Source organism: Ictidomys tridecemlineatus, chromosome 3 (assembly GCF_052094955.1).
Source record: "Ictidomys tridecemlineatus isolate mIctTri1 chromosome 3, mIctTri1.hap1, whole genome shotgun sequence".
NCBI lineage: Eukaryota > Metazoa > Chordata > Mammalia > Rodentia > Sciuridae > Ictidomys > Ictidomys tridecemlineatus.
The window spans coordinates 20,004,293-20,020,828 of NC_135479.1; the positions used below are offsets into that span (position 1 = coordinate 20,004,293).

General features: G+C 42.5%; 1 protein-coding gene across 6 annotated transcripts in view; it reads left to right on the forward strand.

Annotated features, from left to right (window-relative positions):
• Nucleotides 1–10,987: 10,987 nt before the first annotated feature.
• The window catches only part of Stat3 (signal transducer and activator of transcription 3), a 61,816-nt gene continuing 56,267 nt past the window's right edge, over nt 10,988–16,536 (forward strand). For 3 of the 6 annotated variants that reach the window (XM_078042020.1, XM_078042019.1, XM_078042021.1), the window contains exon 1: nt 10,988–11,239. The gene's annotated coding sequence lies outside the window, so the exon portion shown is untranslated. The remainder of the gene's footprint in view (nt 11,240–16,536) is intronic. The other 3 variants (XM_078042016.1, XM_078042017.1, XM_078042018.1) reach the window with 1 other exon arrangement.

Consider the following 16,536-nt stretch of genomic DNA (forward strand, 5'->3'; position numbering starts at 1 on the left):
GGTGTGTATGGTTGCTCATTCTTCTTCTTTTTAGTTTTCGGTGGGCACAACATCTTTATTTTATTGTGGTACTGAGGATGGAACCCAGAACCCCACACATGCAAGGCAAGAGCATTACCGCTTGAGCCACATCCCCAGCCCATGGTTGCTCATTCTTGTAATCCCAGCTACACAGGAGGCCGAGGCAGGAAGATCAGATCATTTGGTCCCAGGAATTTGAGGCCCACCTGGATAATACAGTCAAACTCTGTTTCTCTCAAAAAAAAAAAAAAAGAAAAGAAAAAGAAAGAAAGAAAGAAAGAGTAAAGAAGAATTGTTGGTTAGAGGTGAATTGGTTTGCTGATATCAATAGGAAAGGGAGAGGAAGAGCTGGGGTTGTGGCTCTTGCCACAGTGCTAGAGCACTTGCCTAGCATGTGTGAGGCACTGGGTTCGATTCTTAGCACTACATAAAAAACAAATAAATAAAAGTCATTAGGATTACAGACGTGTGCCACCTTGCCCAGCATTTTTTTTAACACAATAAAGGTATTGTGTCCATCTACAACTAAAAATATTTTTAAAATAAATAAATAAAGGGGCTGAGGTTGTGGCTCAGTGGTAGAGTGCCATGCCTCCCGTGTGTGAGGGCATGGGTTCAATCCTCAGTACCACATAAAAATAAATAAGTAAAATGAAAGATATTGTGTCCATCTACAACTAAAATAATTTTTTTTTAATGGGAAGAGGAAGAGAAGCAGCAATGTTCTTTCCAAATGATGTGTTTGTGATCTTGTACTAGGAGACAGATGAAAAACACAAGATCTAGTCCTTGATTTTAAAGGATTTGCAATTAGCGGGAGAGGCAGGTGTTTGAAACAGCCCAAAGAGCTGACTGTAAGAGAGATAAATTAAAATGTAATGACAATGCACTGAAGAGGATTAATCCTGCTTGGGGAATATGGGAAAACTTAAAGGAGGAGGGTGACTTTTAAATTGCTATTATAAATATAGGTAGAATTTCAGCAGATGTTGTTAGAGAGCAGAAGCAGCACTTTATTTTCAAGTCACCAGAACCTAAGCATATTTCAAATATCATTGTATTAGTTATTGTTATTTGGTTGAAAGTACAATCATACATGACTTGAGTCCTTAGGTAGTTTGGCCGTTCCATGAATACCATCTTTGATGGAAAGGTCATATGTGACACATTGGCAGCTTAAAGGCGAAAAGGAAGTTAAGAACTTGAACATATCCCTTGAACTCCAAGGAATCCCTGAGCATAGGCCAGGAAGAGCGGGAATTAGGGGATCTCCAGGGACTTTTGTGGACGGAGTTGATGGACTGCCCTCTCAGAAGTGCTAGTGTTAATGGAACTAGGTTCTCAAGGCTTCCAAGCTCTGAGCCTTTCAGTTGCAAATTCCAGATTCCAGGCAGAAAGAATCTGATTACACTAGCTAACGCTGGTGTTCACCTTGGATTTAATAATCTATGGCCAGGAGACCAGGAGACCAGGATCATATAATAGATGTGACTGAAGGAATTCATTCTAGTGTATGATTGGGGGGTTGGGAGGAACAAATCCCAGGAAAGAGGATTTGTGAGCCAGAGGGAACACCAAAGTGTCTATTAAAATAGCAGGTGCTCAATGAAGTTTAGTTTATTTATTTAGGTACCAGAAATTGAAAGCAGGGGTGCTTAACCAATGAGCCACATCCCCAGACCTTTTTAAATTTTTTTTTTATTTTTTATTTTTTTAAAAGGGTCTCACGAAGTTGCTGAGGCTGCCTTTGAACTTGCAATCCTCCTGTTGAGCTGCTGGGATTACAGGTGTGGGCCATCTACCCAGCCTCAATGTATTTTAATTAAATAAAGGGAATGAGATGGGGCAGGGAAGTTTCTTTAAGCAAAGGGAACAGTGTGCAGAAAGGCTAGGAGCAGGAAGGCTGAGGAAGAGCTGAGGAACAGTTACTAGAATGATGGAATGTTGGAACTAAAAGGAATCTTGTTTTATGGATGAGAAAATAGAAGGTGTCATTTTACAGAAGTCCCAACAGACCCAGGAAAGAAAGTAATTTATCTGCACCTAATGAGATGCAGCATAAAAGAGTTAATACGGGGGTGGGGATGGGGGTGGAGGTGGTTGTTGGAATGGTAGGATTAAATGAGTTTTCCAAGGTAGGGAGGTGGGGGAATTCAGCGGGCAGCAGGGACATCAGCAGGGAGGTGGGGGAGCGGAGTGCGGGGAGAGCAGGGAAGAGCAGAAGAGTGTGGAATTAGAGTTGGAGGTGGAGGGTCGAGGGCAACTCAGTGGTAGAGCGAGTGCACTACTTTGTATACATGAGGATCTAGGTTTGATCTTCAGTTAAGCACTGGGGGGAAAAAGAATTAAAGGCAGGAGTGCCCTCCGTTAGAAGATATTGGGGGAATGGGGACCAATATAGTAGACAATAGAATGACCAGAAAGGAGAAGGACAGGTCTGGGAATGTAGCTCAGTGGTAGAGCATTTGCCTACTGTGCACTAGATCCTGGGTTCCATCCCCAGCACCTCAAAAAGAAAAAAAAAAAAAAAAGGAAAAGGAAAAGGATATGCGGCTGCTGAAGGGCAGTTTCATAAACATCTCAGGTAATCCTGATGCAAATAAGATGGGATGTCCCCTGCTCAGAAAAGTCCCCACCCTTCAGGACTTCCTGTCTGCTGGGTGACCAGAGACTCCTATCCCTGTCAACAGCTGCTTTGTCAAAGATGGAAGTCTGGTACTGTCTGGGCCAGTGAAATCCCCCCTGCTGCCAGGAATTTAGAAGTTTATTTATTTATTTTTATGTGATGCTGAGGATCGAACCCAGCACCTCACACACAGTAGGCAAGCGCTCTGCCACTGAACCCCAGCCCCTCATTCACTCTTTTTTTTTCTTTTTTTTTTAAGAGAGAGGGAGAATTTTTTAATATTTTATTTTTTAGTTTTCGGCAGACACAACATCTTTGTTTGTATGTGGTGCTGAGGATCCAACCTGGACCGCACGCATGCCAGGCGAGGGCACTACGGCTTGAGCCACATCCCCAGCCCCCTCACTTACTCTTTATTGAGCATATATTATATGCACTGTACTGTGCCAGCTACTGGGGAGACTAACCTACGGAACAGACAAGATCCATTTTCCTGGAACCAACACTATGATGAGGAGACAGATATGGAAGTCTTGCAAGTGATAAATAAACTAAGAATTGTGATAAGAGTTCACAGGAAACAGGATATAGAGATAGAGATGAACAGGTTGGGAGCAACTTTTGGTGTGGGTGGTTAGACAAAGCCTCTCTGAGTAAGAGGAAAGGCGAGAAGGAACTCACTATGCCAAAGTCAGGGAAGGGAAGGAACAGCAGATGCAAAAACCCTGAGCTGGGAAATAGACTGGCTGGAGTTCAGTGGGCAGCAGGGACGTCAGTGGTGGGCAGGGTCTTGAAGGGGATGAGATGAAGAACTCCTTTATTCTAAGGGCCCCGGGAAGCCACTAGGCGAACAGAATGGCAGGGCAATGTAGAAAGAAGCTTAGGCATGAGCATTCTGAGTGGGGAGGATCATTTTTCAGACTGGAGGGAAAATAAATGCTTGCTTAATGCTTGAGAGTGTTTTTGCACCCCAAGTAGTTGGGATTATAACTGTGTGCCACCACCTGGATGCCATATGTCTCTTTTGATTTAGGGCTCCTTTAGGGAAGAGTCAGTAAACCAGTTTCTATGAACTGACAAAGTCTCATTAGCTTCAGGTCCTCATCTAGCCTAGGGTTCCTGCGCCTCTCTGAGGTGATACATGGAAAACTGTCCTGGTTATGTACTGCTAGAGAGGGTCTCACATGACTGGGATCCCAGTAATTTGGGAAGTTGAGGCAGGAGAATCACAAGTTTGAGGCCATCCTCAGCAACTTAGCCAGACCCTGTCTTAAAATACAAAATAAAAGGGCTAGGGATGTGGCCTATATACAGTATAGAGTACCCCTGGGTTTAATACCAGTACTGCAAAAACAACAAAACCTCTCCTAAACGTAATAGCACAAAACAATGGCAGTTACTTTAGTTTTGAATTTGTAATTGGGGCAGAGCTCAGCAAAAATGGTTCATCTCTGCTCTACTTGGCTTCCATTATAGTGGCCTAAAATAAGCAGAGGGTTGGAATCATTGGAGGCTGGCTAACTTATAGGTGATGCTTGCTGTCATCTGGGCCTTAGCTGGACTCAGGCTGGGTTCCAAGGGTGAATGTCCGAGAGAGAGTCAGGTGAATGCCGTATGGCCTTTCATAACCTAACCTCAAAAGTCATGCCACTTCACTCCCATTGCATATTCCATTTGTTAGAAGTGAGTCATTCAGAGAGTGGATTAGGTCTTATTTATTTACTTATTTACTTTTTATTTTCAGTGCTGGGATTGAATCCAGGGCCTTGTGCATGATAGGCAAGTGCTCTGATAGACGACTATTTTTAATATAGGAGAATCATCAAATTCTCCTATATTAAAACATCCACATTCTTTCTTTGTTCTTTATAGAGCACAGTCCCGTCCTTGGGGATCCAAGAGGGAGCTTAAGCCTCAGGTCTTTTCAAGCTCTGAATTAGATATACTTGGATTTGAATCTGGGCTCTGCCATTTACCAGCTCTTGGATAAGTCACTTAACTTTGGATAGGTCTCCTTTTCTTCATTTTATAAAATAACATCATTCTACTCATGGGGTTATTGTAAGGATTAAATGAGTTCACAGATGTGTTACATGGGTTAATACAGGCTCACAGCAGTGGCTAGTACATAATTAACACTACAGGGGGTTGGGGACATAGCTCAGTCAGTAGAGTGCTTGCCTGGCATGCACAAGGCCCTTGGTTCAATCTCCAGCACCACCACCACCACCAAAAAAAAAAAAAAAAAAAAAAAAAAAAAAAATTAACACTCCTTAAGTCCATAAGTGTTTGCTATAGCATATATGATTATTCAATACAACACATATTAATATTTAGTTAACTCAGAATTCTTCTTTTCTTTCTTTCTTTCTTTTTTTTTCTCTCTTTCTTTTAGCATGTGTATGTGGTTGTGGGATGAAACCTAAGGCCTTGAACATACTAGGCAAGTGCTCTACCACCAATTAACTCAGTGTTAGGTGAGTTCAGGGCTAAATGCTACATGTGGGAGTTATGTAAGTGAGCCTGAAGGGGTTGGAGCTTCTAGGAACTTAGAGCTTGGAGGGAGATGTTTCCTAGAATCTTAGCAGAGTCCAGGCTTTGGAGTCAGCCAGACCTTATTGTCATTCTGAGTTTGCCCCTTTGCCCCTCCTTTGTTTCGTTTGGTTTCTTTCTTTCTTTTTTTTTTTTTTTTTCTTTTGGTACCAAGGGTTGAACTCAGGGGTGCATAACCATTGAGACACATCTCCAGCTCTTTTTATTTTTTGAAACAGAATCTCATGATGTTGCATAGGACCTTATTAAGTTGCTGAGACTGGTTTTGAACTTGTGATCTGGCTTCAGCCTCCTAAATCGCTGGGATTACAGGAGTGTGCCATCATGCCTTGTCTAAATTTTGCCCTAGTTTCTAACTGTTGGACCAGTCCTGGACCTGTCTCTTACTTCCTTAAGTTTCTTCAGTTATAAGATGAAATCATAATACCCCTCTCACTGGCTTCTGGTGAGAATTCAATTGAGATAATTTATGTAAAATGCTTATTATAATTTGAATATAGTAATGACATAATAAATGTTGATAGTTAATTTTATTTATTAGGAAAAAGACTAATACATAGACATATGACAGTTCAAGGTGGTGAAGCATCTAGGAAAAGTCCAGAGGAGGTGATGCGGGAACCAGACTTTTAGGTTGGGAATGTGGAAAAGGAAGATATTCTAGGTGGAGTAAAGAACACCTACAAAGGCATAAAGTTACAGAAGGTGCTGACATATTTGGAGGAAGCTGATGTATTCAGGGCGGGAGTTTAGAGTGTGTGGGATGAGGCTATAAGATGGGCTCAGGTTGGACTTTGTAGGACTTTGTGTCAAATTAAGAAGGGGAGTGCTCCGGACTCAGTAGTAGGACATCCACCTAGCATGTGTAAAACCTTGATTTCAATTTCTAGCATGAGGGGAAAAAAGGACAGAGATAGGACATCGATTTGGCTCCTACTATATGCCTATCACTATATTGGATGGTCAGTATTTATTTATTTTTGGTGGGAGATGAGTAGTCGAGTGCCCTTGTGTTGGATCCCAAGGGCACTCGACTACTGAGCCACATCCCCAGCCCTATTTTTTAGAGACAGGGTCTCACTGAGTTGTTTAGCTCCTTGCTTTTTGCTGAGGCTGGCTTTGAACTCACAATCCTCCAGTCTCAGCCTCCCAAGCTGCTGGGATTTCAGGGGTGCGCCACTGTGCCGGACAGTATTTTTAAATTTAACTTAGATTTTATCCTACAGATATCAAGGAACACTAAAGTTCTTTTGTGTGTGTGTGTGTGTGTGTGTGTGTGTGTGTGTGTGTGTGGTACTGGGGATTTAATTCACCCAGAGGTGCTCAATGACTGAACTATACCCCAAACCTTTTTAAATTTTATTTTGAGATGGGGTCTCACTAAGTTGCTCAGGCTGATCTCAAACTTTCAAGCCTCCTGCCTCAGCTTCTGGAGTTGCTGGGATGACAGGTGTGTATGACTATACCCAGTTTAGCAGTAGAGCTTTGAAAGCAATCTGTGACATGATTGAATATTCACTTGTTTTAAATTTAATTTTTAGGATGGATGACCACAGCAGCCAAGGGAAGGATGTGATGGAATGAAGAGAGAAAATAGTCAGGAGGCCAAAGCACTGGCCCAAGGGAGAGAAGCTACAACATTTAGCCAGGGGGCATTGGCAGAAGTGTGGAAAGAGGGCTGGACACCGTGGTACACACCTGTAATCCCAGCAACTCTGGAGCCTAAGACAGAAGGATATCAAGTTCAAGGCCAGCCTCAGCAATTTAGCAAGGCCCTAAGCAACTTAGGGAGACCCTGTCTCAAAATAAAAACTAAAAAGAGCTGAGGATGTAGATCAGTAGTAAAGTGCCCCTGGGTTAAATCCTTTGAACCCACCCTCCTGCGCCCCCCCCCAAAAAAAAAGTGTGGATAAAGGACAGTGGCAGGGATGAAGAAAATTTCATAAGCTGAAGAGATAGGCTTGGGGGTAGTTATGTGTGAATGGTGGGGAGGATTGTAAAGGAAAGGAAGGCCAGCTCCTGGGAAGTCAGAGGAGGAAGGCAGGATTTGAGTGGATAGACAAAGCTCTGATCTATGGAATCCAAAATCCTGGCTCTGAACATCTCTGTGGTCTTGAGAGTGCCACATTATTTTGGCTTTATATTTTTGTTGTCGTTGTGTTGTTTTTGGGTACTAGGGATTGAACCCAGGAATGCTTTACCGCTGAGCTACATCCCAGCCCCCGTTTTACAATTTTTTATTTTGAGACAGGTCTCTAAACAGTCTAAACTGCTTAGAGGGCTGGGGATTTGGCTCAAGTGGTAGCGCGCTCGCCTGGCATGCGTGCGGCCCGGGTTCGATCCTCAGCACCACATACCAACAAAGATGTTGTGTCCGCTGAAAACTAAAAAAATAAAATATTAAAATTAAAAAAAATAAATAAAAAATAAACTGCTTAGAGCCTTGATAAATTGCTGAGACTGGCCTTGAACTTGACATCCTCCTGCCTCAGCCTCACAGTTCACTGGGATTACTAGGCATTGGCCTTATTTTCTTTCTTTCTTTTTTCTTGTTCTGGGGATTGAACCCAGGGATCCTTAACTACTGAGCACATCCCCAGCCCTGGCCTTCATTTTCTTTCAGTGGATAATATAACCTCTCCTATCTGCTACACATGATTGTTGTGAGAAAGAAGAGACAATGAGTATGTCAGTGGTTTGTCATCAGTAAATCAATAAACAAATACTATTCCCCATGTTATCAGGGAGCAGTCAACTGCCTGGGATACTACAGCTAAAAGAAAGTTTACTCTTATAGGAGATATCTGTCCTGTAGTGAAGATAAAGATAAACAGTGATCAATACAAACACTCTCTATAAATAAATACAGCAATTTTCACACTGATCAGGTTCTACCAAGCAGTGGGAGACTCAAGCTCACCATTAGTGACCCTACTAGATGCCCTATAGAGGCTCTTGCCTCTTACTTGGATCTGAGATGGTGGCTGGGAATGTAGCTCAGTGGCAAAGCACATGCTTAGCATGTGTGAAGCCCTGGGCTTGATTCACAAGCTACACATGTACACACAAATACAAATGGATATGAGGTGGTACAAGAAGTGGGAATCTTCCAGATTCAGATTGGCTTTGGGTATCTAGAGAGTCATGTGAATCTGTAAGTAAAAGATCTGCTGTATATTTCTTTCTTTTCTTTCCACCCTGCTCAGGATTGAACTAGGTCCTCTCACACATGCTGATAAAGCACTGAGCCACATCTCCTGTCCTCTCCTTTTCTTTTTTTTTTTGGCCCTGGGGATTGAATCTAGGGGTGCTCAACCACTGAGCCACATCCCCAGCCTTTTTCTTTTTACTCTGAGATAGTGTCTTGCTAAGTTTCTTAGTCCTGCTAAATTGCTGAGGCTGGTTTTGAACTTGTGATCCTCCTGTCTCAGACTCCCAAGCTGCTGGGATTACAAGCATGCATATTTTATTTTTATTTTTTATTTATTTATTTATTTTTTTTTAGAGGGAGAGAGAGACAGAGAGGGGGAGAGGAGAGAGAGAGAGAGAGAGAGAGAGAGAGAGAGAGAGAGAGAGAATTTTTTTTTTAAGTATTTATTTTTCAGTTTTCGGTGGACACAACATCTTTATTTTATGTGGTGCTGAGGATCGAACTGAACCCAGCACCGTGTGCATGCCAGGCGGCATGTTACCGCTTGAGCCACATCCCCAGCCCCCATATTTTATTTTTTGTTTTGGGGATTGAACCCAGGGGCATTATACCACTGAGCTAAGTCCCCAGCCCTTTTTATTTTTAATTCTGAGACAGGGCCTCCCTAAATTGCTGAAGCTGGCCTCAAACTTGTGATTGTCCAGCCTCAGCCTTCTGGGATTACAGGTGTGTGCTACCACTCTGGGCTCATTTTATTTTTGAGCCAGGGTCTCACTAAATTGACCAGGATGGACTCTAATTTGCATCTTCCTGCCTATTCTTCCCAAGTAGCTAGGGATTACAGGAGTGCATCACCATGATCAGTTTGTGCTGTACATTTATTTCTGAGGCTAGAATTCACAGTCTCCATTGGATTCTCAGAAGGATCTGTGACCCATCAAAGGTTAAGAATCATTGATTTTTCTCACCAGAAATTAATAAGAACAGCTATCTTTAGGGAGAAGACTGATGGAGAAAGGAGGGGAAGATTTCATTTAACATTTTCAACTTATTTGAACTTTTTTTTTTTTTAATTTTTTTTTTTTTTTTTTTTTTAGAGAGAATGAGAGAGGAGAGAGAGGAGAGAGAATTTTTAATTTTTTAGTTGGCGGACACAACATCTTTGTTGGTATGTGGTGCTGAGGATCGAACTCGGGCCACACGAATGCTAGGACAGCGCGCTACCGCTTGAGCCACATCCCCAGCCCCTGAACTTTTTTTTTTTAAACCGTGAACATGTATTAGTTTTGTTGAAAAAAATTGCTATAGTAAGATAATGAACCCTTTTTAGATTTTATTTTTTTAATTTGTTTTATTTTATTTTGGTACTGGAGATTCTACTCAGAGGTGTCCTACCACCAAGGTGCATCCCCAACTCCACAGCCCTTCTCTCTCTCTCTCTCTCTCTTTTTTTGGTAGTGCTGGGGATTGAACCCAGGGCCTTGTGCATGCTAGGCAAGCAGTGCACCAACTGAGGTATATTCTCAACCTCTCATTTTTAATTTTGAGACAGGGCCTCACTAAGTTGCTGAGTCTGGCCTTGAATTTAGGATTTTCCTGCCTCACTCCTTAGGTGCTGGAGTTATAGCCATCTCAGCCAGCTAGATTTTTATCTTTATGTCTGTGTTAGACGAATATAACAAACACAAATACAACTAGTGTCTTTAAAAATTATGATAGTATCAGCACACAAAAATCACTCCGTTATGCAAAGTTCATCCCCTATTGTGTAAGGCAAAACGTCTACATTTCCTATGAGCTACTGGCTTCAATTCAGTAAAACTTGCACATCAAGTAGGCACGGTGGAAAAGAAAAAGGATTTCAGTAACACAGAGGCCTAAACATGTCAAATACTGTTTATACATGTCAGTCCTCCTATATACACTATCTGCATTTCTGTGTACCAGCTAATAACTTAGCTGTTGACATTTGATACTTGAAGCTATGGAACCGAGGACGGGGTTATATCCACTATCTTCTCCCCACGCAATCTAGTAATTACTCTATTTTCGCGTCATGTTTCCGGGTGTGTGTGCCCGACTCACGCAGAAACCAAAGTTCAAAGCAGGCAGGAGTCGCCCATGTTCTTTTTTGTTGTCCTCAGACACCTAGTTCAGGAGTTGGGCCCCCGGAGGATCCGGTGCTAACTGGGAGTCTGAACTGGCTGATTCCCACGTGGTAAGAAGCTCTTAACCTCTCCCCACGTGGTGCCAAGGGCCGGGAAAAGGGAAAGCGGGCAGCAGGGAGCCGTATCAGGGCATTTAAAGTGTCTTGACGTCACGCACTGCCAGGAACTCAGCTGAGTTTTCAGCAGGACATTCCGGTCATTTCCCCACCCTCCCCCCGTGATTCGGTGCCCAGGGCTTGGGTTCTTCCCTGGTTATTACGGAGGGAGGAGTGCTAAGCCCTTGGAACAGCCAACACAGGGGCGTACCCAGTCTTCTTTTGACTCCGCCCTTTCTCTTAGAGGCTCTTTTCATTGGTTTGTGGGTGGGGTTTCGGATGTACAGCCATGCTCTGGGGCCTCTGGGTGGCCGAGCAAGCTGGCCGTCTCATGAATTATGCATGAGGCGTGTCTTGGCTAGGCAGGGGCTGGGTGGGGATTGGCTGGAGGGTCTGTAATTCAGCGGTTTCCGGAGCTGCGGCGGAGTAGACGGGGAGGGGGAGCCTGGGGTTCCGACGTCGCAGCGAAGGGAAGGAGCCCCAACCGGATCCTTGACGAGCACCCCAGCTCGGCTTTGCCCCTCTGCGTCGCCTAGGAGAGGCCCGGCGGCCCGAGGGAGTCCAGCCACCCGCACCCGACGCGAGCGCAGCCCCGGCCTGTCGGGCCTCACAGCTGGAGAAACAGGTGAAGGGGGCGAAGGGTGGGGCCGCGTCCCCCGACGGCCGGCCGGCCTGGGGACCCTGGGGGGCGCCGCAGGGGCTGCGAGCCTTCGGGAGTGTTTTGGGGGGGTAGTTGCGAATCGACGCTTCAGTGGAGCTGGCGGGATATGAGAAGACACCGAGGGTCGCCCTGAAGGGACAACTCCCTGGAATGACAGGAGCGGTCTCGGAAGAGAAGGGGGCACTGGAAGGAAGTTTCGGTCTTGAGGGAAAGGGGATAAGCGGAGGAAGAGTGGGAATGAGCTCGAGGGGGCAGAATCATGGAGCGAGGGCGTACTAGAGTTGGGGTGGCTGGAGAGAGCGACAGCCCCCCGACTTCCTGCTCCCTGGGGCTTTGGGGACGTTCGGGCCACGGGAGCGACTGTCACGCCGGCGGTGTGTGTGTGTGGGGGGGCGCGTGTTGGAAAGAGCCTCTTCCCTGCCTCGCCCGCTCAGCGCTTCCTCCGCCTTGCCCTGCTCCTGCTCTTTCGGAAGCCAGTTGTGCCCCTCCGGAGGTGGGAATAGGTATACCCCTATAGCCTCACGGGCTGGCTGGTTTGGGGTAGGATTATTGAATAAGAATCAAGTTTCTTGTAGGGAAACTGAAAGACTTGTACTCTATAAATCCTTCCCCATCCCCATCCTTTTCTAGGTTAAGCCATGCATCTCCCCACCTTATAAAAATATAAAATAAGACAAATCCCCGGTCAGGCCCGTTCTAGAGAGCAATAAACCTCTTTCCTCCTTGACATTGTTCTTTTATAAACACCAGGTAAACTCGACTAGAAGATAAATAATTGAGCCATTGCGTTTACTGGATTGTGGTGTTGCTTAATTGCATGGGACAGAATGAACCAATCAAGAGTGGGAGTTTTCTGTCTCAGAGCCAAGATCTTGGGTAAATGCAGAATAGAGGGAAACAAAGACAGGCTGGCCTTGGCCAAGCCCGGTGTGCCAACTTTACCTGTTGAGGGGTGTGGTTGCACTTAAATTAGCAAAATTCAAACTCTCACCCAAGTTGCTTTTTTCACATTTAGTACATATCACTCTGTAATATTAAGTGGGTGGTGTTGGCGAAACGAGTGCTTAGTCTTTTTTTTTTTTTAATTTAACTTTATTTTTAATGGTGTTGGGATTGAACCCTGGCCTTCACATATTAGGCAAGCACTCTACCACTAGGCTACATCCCCATCCATTTACTTTATTTTGAGACATGGTTTTGCTAAGTTGCCCAGGCTGTCCCTGAGCTTGGGATCTTTTTACCTCACCCTCCCAAGTAGTTGGAATACAGTCTTTTTTTTTTTTCCCTTGTTAAACATGTAGATAGTGTGTACCTGCTGTTTTTTAAATATCTAAATGGTTTATTTATTCTGTGTGTGGATTGTGAATTTTTAGCTGGCTGTTCTGATGAAGCATTGGTTTGAAAAAAAAATCAAAGCAGTAAATCTCACATTTTTACATGAGGAGTTAGACTGTGTTATGACTTGATTCAGTCACTTTTTTGTTATATTTTATATTAAATATGTCTGTGTTCTCTGAGTCAACATGTTTGTTTCTTTATTACATGTGCCAGACTGAAGTATTTGTTGAATTTTTGCTCAGACATTTGCATAGTGGGATGGGATGAAGAAATTTGGGGGAAAAAATGTTGGAGTGTTGATCTTAGTCCATTTGTTAGCATATACTCCACAAAGAACTATTAGCAAATTTATGAATCTTTTATCTATCTATCTATCTATCTATGTAGTTGATTTGGGAAGAATAACCATGGTTATGACTTACTCATAAAGGATTTGTGAGGTAGGTAGTTCATCTAATATTAATTCCTTTTTGAAGATAAGGAAATTGAGGCCAAAGGGACAAGACACTTGCCCAAGGTAATAGTACCGTAGTGCTGAAACTTGTGCCTTCTATATATCTTGTGTTCTTTTGACTGTCGATACTTAAATATTGGGTCTTAATTTAGAGCCAGTATAGGCCCTACTGAGAAAAGTGTCAATGAATTTCTTACATGTGTCTGCACAATGAGATCCCACCAGTAGGCTGAAGGACTCCAAGGGACATATATGCTTAATAAATAGGTGAAAAAAAAAGTTGTACAAATAGGACTGGCTTAGGTCATTCTGCTTCTAACTTGGGAAGAAATTAAATTTTTTGTCAGCATAATTTGCCATCAGAATTTAGCTACTTGCTAATAGAGATGTTTAGGCAAGTTTTAGGTAAAGGGAAGTTATGACCTAAATGTCATTTCAACCAGAGTACCTTGTGGCTTGATCAGTGGTCATTTGTGTCTTCAGAAAGTTGCTTTTTCCTTCCTGTCTGTGTGTGTCATGACATTCAGATGGGGCAGAAGTGGTGAACATCACTGTAGATGCCTGAGTCCAGCACCTTTTTGCTGATATTTTCTGATAAACTGGCATGTACATAAGCAAATATTTACTTTTGTCAATTTCATGAGAGTTGCTATGAAAAATAAGATGTGTCTTGTGTACAGAATTTTCAGTCTGCTAGGGTGATTTGATGAATGTTTTAACCATAGAATGCAGCAGGTTGGTGTTACCAAAGAGATATTGAGGCATTACGCCTGTGCTGTCCAATAGGTAGCTATTATATACAAAAGAACATATATATACAGATCTAGAATGTTTCCATTGTCTTAGAAAGTTACAGGTATTAAGAGTAATGAAAGGTTACAAGATTTGGAGTTGTCTAGGTAGTCTTTCTTGCCAAAGGAGAGATTGAACTGGGTCCCAAATAATGAGTATAAAGAGCAAGGGGTGACAAGGTATGGGGATGTAACATAAAATCTTGAGAATTTGGGAAGGTAAATGGGCCTTGAATACAAGACCAAGGAATTGCAACTCTGTCCTTCTGGAGGGAAGGTTTTAAAGGATTTTGAGGCCAAAATTTAGGGTTATAGAGTACCTCCTGTGTCAGGCATATGCCTGGTGCTCTAATTTGTACAAAGTAATTCAGTAATTCAGTGCATATGCCCTCTGCTCTAGGGGAGTTGTCACTTGAGTCTGACCGTACACATGGGGCCACCATTCAAAGAGAAGTGACAAAAGCCTAGAGTGTTTTAAGTGCAGAAGTATTTTTTTTTGAGGATTTTTGATTGGCTACATATCATTCCCCACACCTTCCCTGTCCCAGGACCCTAACTCAGGGCCTCACACATGCTAGACAAATGCTCTACCTCTGATCCACACCTTGAGCTCCACCAGTCACATTTTATATCTTTTATACTTAATATTTTTTTTAGTTGAACATAGACACAATACCTTTTTTTCACTTAATTATTTTATGTGGTGCTGAGGATCAAACCCAGTGCCCCATGTGTGCAAGGCAATTGCTGTACCACTAAGCTACAACCTCAGCCCCCTTAATATATATATATATATATATATATATATATATATATTTTACTGTAACTTTTGGGTAACTTATTTTTAAAATCACCTAAATAGTAATTGAGGGACATCCCCAAATCCTGAAGAACTCTCTGGTGTTCTGAAACAGTCTCTGAGGGGCTGGGGACATAGCTCAGTTGGTAGAGTGCTTGCCTTACATGCACAAGGCTCTGAGTTCAATCCCCAGCACCAAAAAAAAGAGAAAAAAGAAAAAATCAACCGAAATAATCTCTGTAAGATATGGCAGGATAACATAGCTGAGCTATCTCTGACTTTGTTGTCTGTGGTGAAAAGAATTTATACGGTACATATATACTTGTTGCTGGTGACCTTGGCTTACTCTGGTGCACTATAGTCAGGCTGGCCAGATGATATTTGGTAGTCCATTGTTTGAAATGCTTCCAGTATTTAAAATGAACAGTATTTGGAAGAATGAATTTCTATATGGCCAGTTCTCATTTATTGTGTTAGGATTATCACAGTTATTAATTCAGATCAGCAATCATATACACTGAAAGCCAATTATTATGCTAGGCAGAATCCAAGGAGAATGAGAAATCATCCTTGTTTTCATTGAACTAGAAATGTTGTGGAGACCAGGGGGTGTGCTTTGTGGGTTTGGATTTAGGGCAAGGGACATGACAGAGTAGTGGTTCAAGACTCAGGCTCTGGAATCAAATAGATCTGGGATCGGGTCTTAGGTCTGCTGCTGCCTAATCAGAATCTGAGCCTTAGTTTTCTTATCTGTAAAAGAAGATGCTAAGAGTACCTTTCTTGTAGGTATTATTGAAGATTCAATAAAAAAAGATAAAAATCCTAAGCACTATGCTAGTATATGGTAAGAGCTCTGTAAGTCTAAATTCCTATTAAATGTCCAAGAAAAGAGATCAGTTCTCTTAATGGTTGAGAGAAAGGCTTTATTACAGAGGGGCTTTAGTAGGTATGAACACCTGAATAGGGTTTTGAGGATGAATGGAGATTCTGACAAAGTTGAGTTGTAAACAGTTGCATTCAACGCTGAAAGAACATGAGTGTGCAGAGGCTTAAAACAGCATACTGTATTCAGGTAGCTATAAGTGGAAGTTCTTAATTTAGGAGAACTAAACTGAGGGGAAAGGAGGCTACAGAGTTACACGTCTCTGGTCCCTTCCCAATAATGGAGTTTAAATGTCATTAAAATAAGTTGCTTTGTCCATTTTACAAAGTAATACAGGATATTATAAAAAATTAAATTTATTATTGTACCTATAATTTGGTATATTTCTCCAGATTTTTTTCAGCTTTATTTATTTGTCAGTTTATCTTGGACATGTTTATTGCAAATTCATTTTAAGAGTCTAACAAAAGAATAATAAGGAAAGCAAATCTATTCCCAAAAGAAAATAATGTTTGAATTATCTGGCTTTCCCTCTGCTAGCCCCATCTGTAGGAATAAATGACTTGTGCAGTGGTCCACACCTGTAATCCAGCAACTCAGGAGACTGGGGCAGAAGGATCACAAGTTTGAGGCAGCTTGTCACAAAATAAAAAAGAAAAAGGTCTGGAGATGTATCTCTGGTAGTGTATCTCTGAGTTTATTCCCCAGTACCATAAAAAAAAAAAGAATAAATAACTTTACTAATCACTGAACATTCACTTCACCTTCCACTTAAATTGCATCAGCAGAGGAACTTATATTTTGAGCTTTCCTGAAAAGGTAAACTATTGTTGTAGTGTTTAGACACTTGGGCAGTGTGTTTGAGGGTTTCCTGGTGTACAGTAACTATAAGAGTTAAAAGAGTGGACTGTGAGACCTTGGACTTTAATCCCAGATCCACCACCTCTTAGACCTTGGGCCAGGTGCTTCAACTTCTTTGGGTTTGTTTCTGTATCC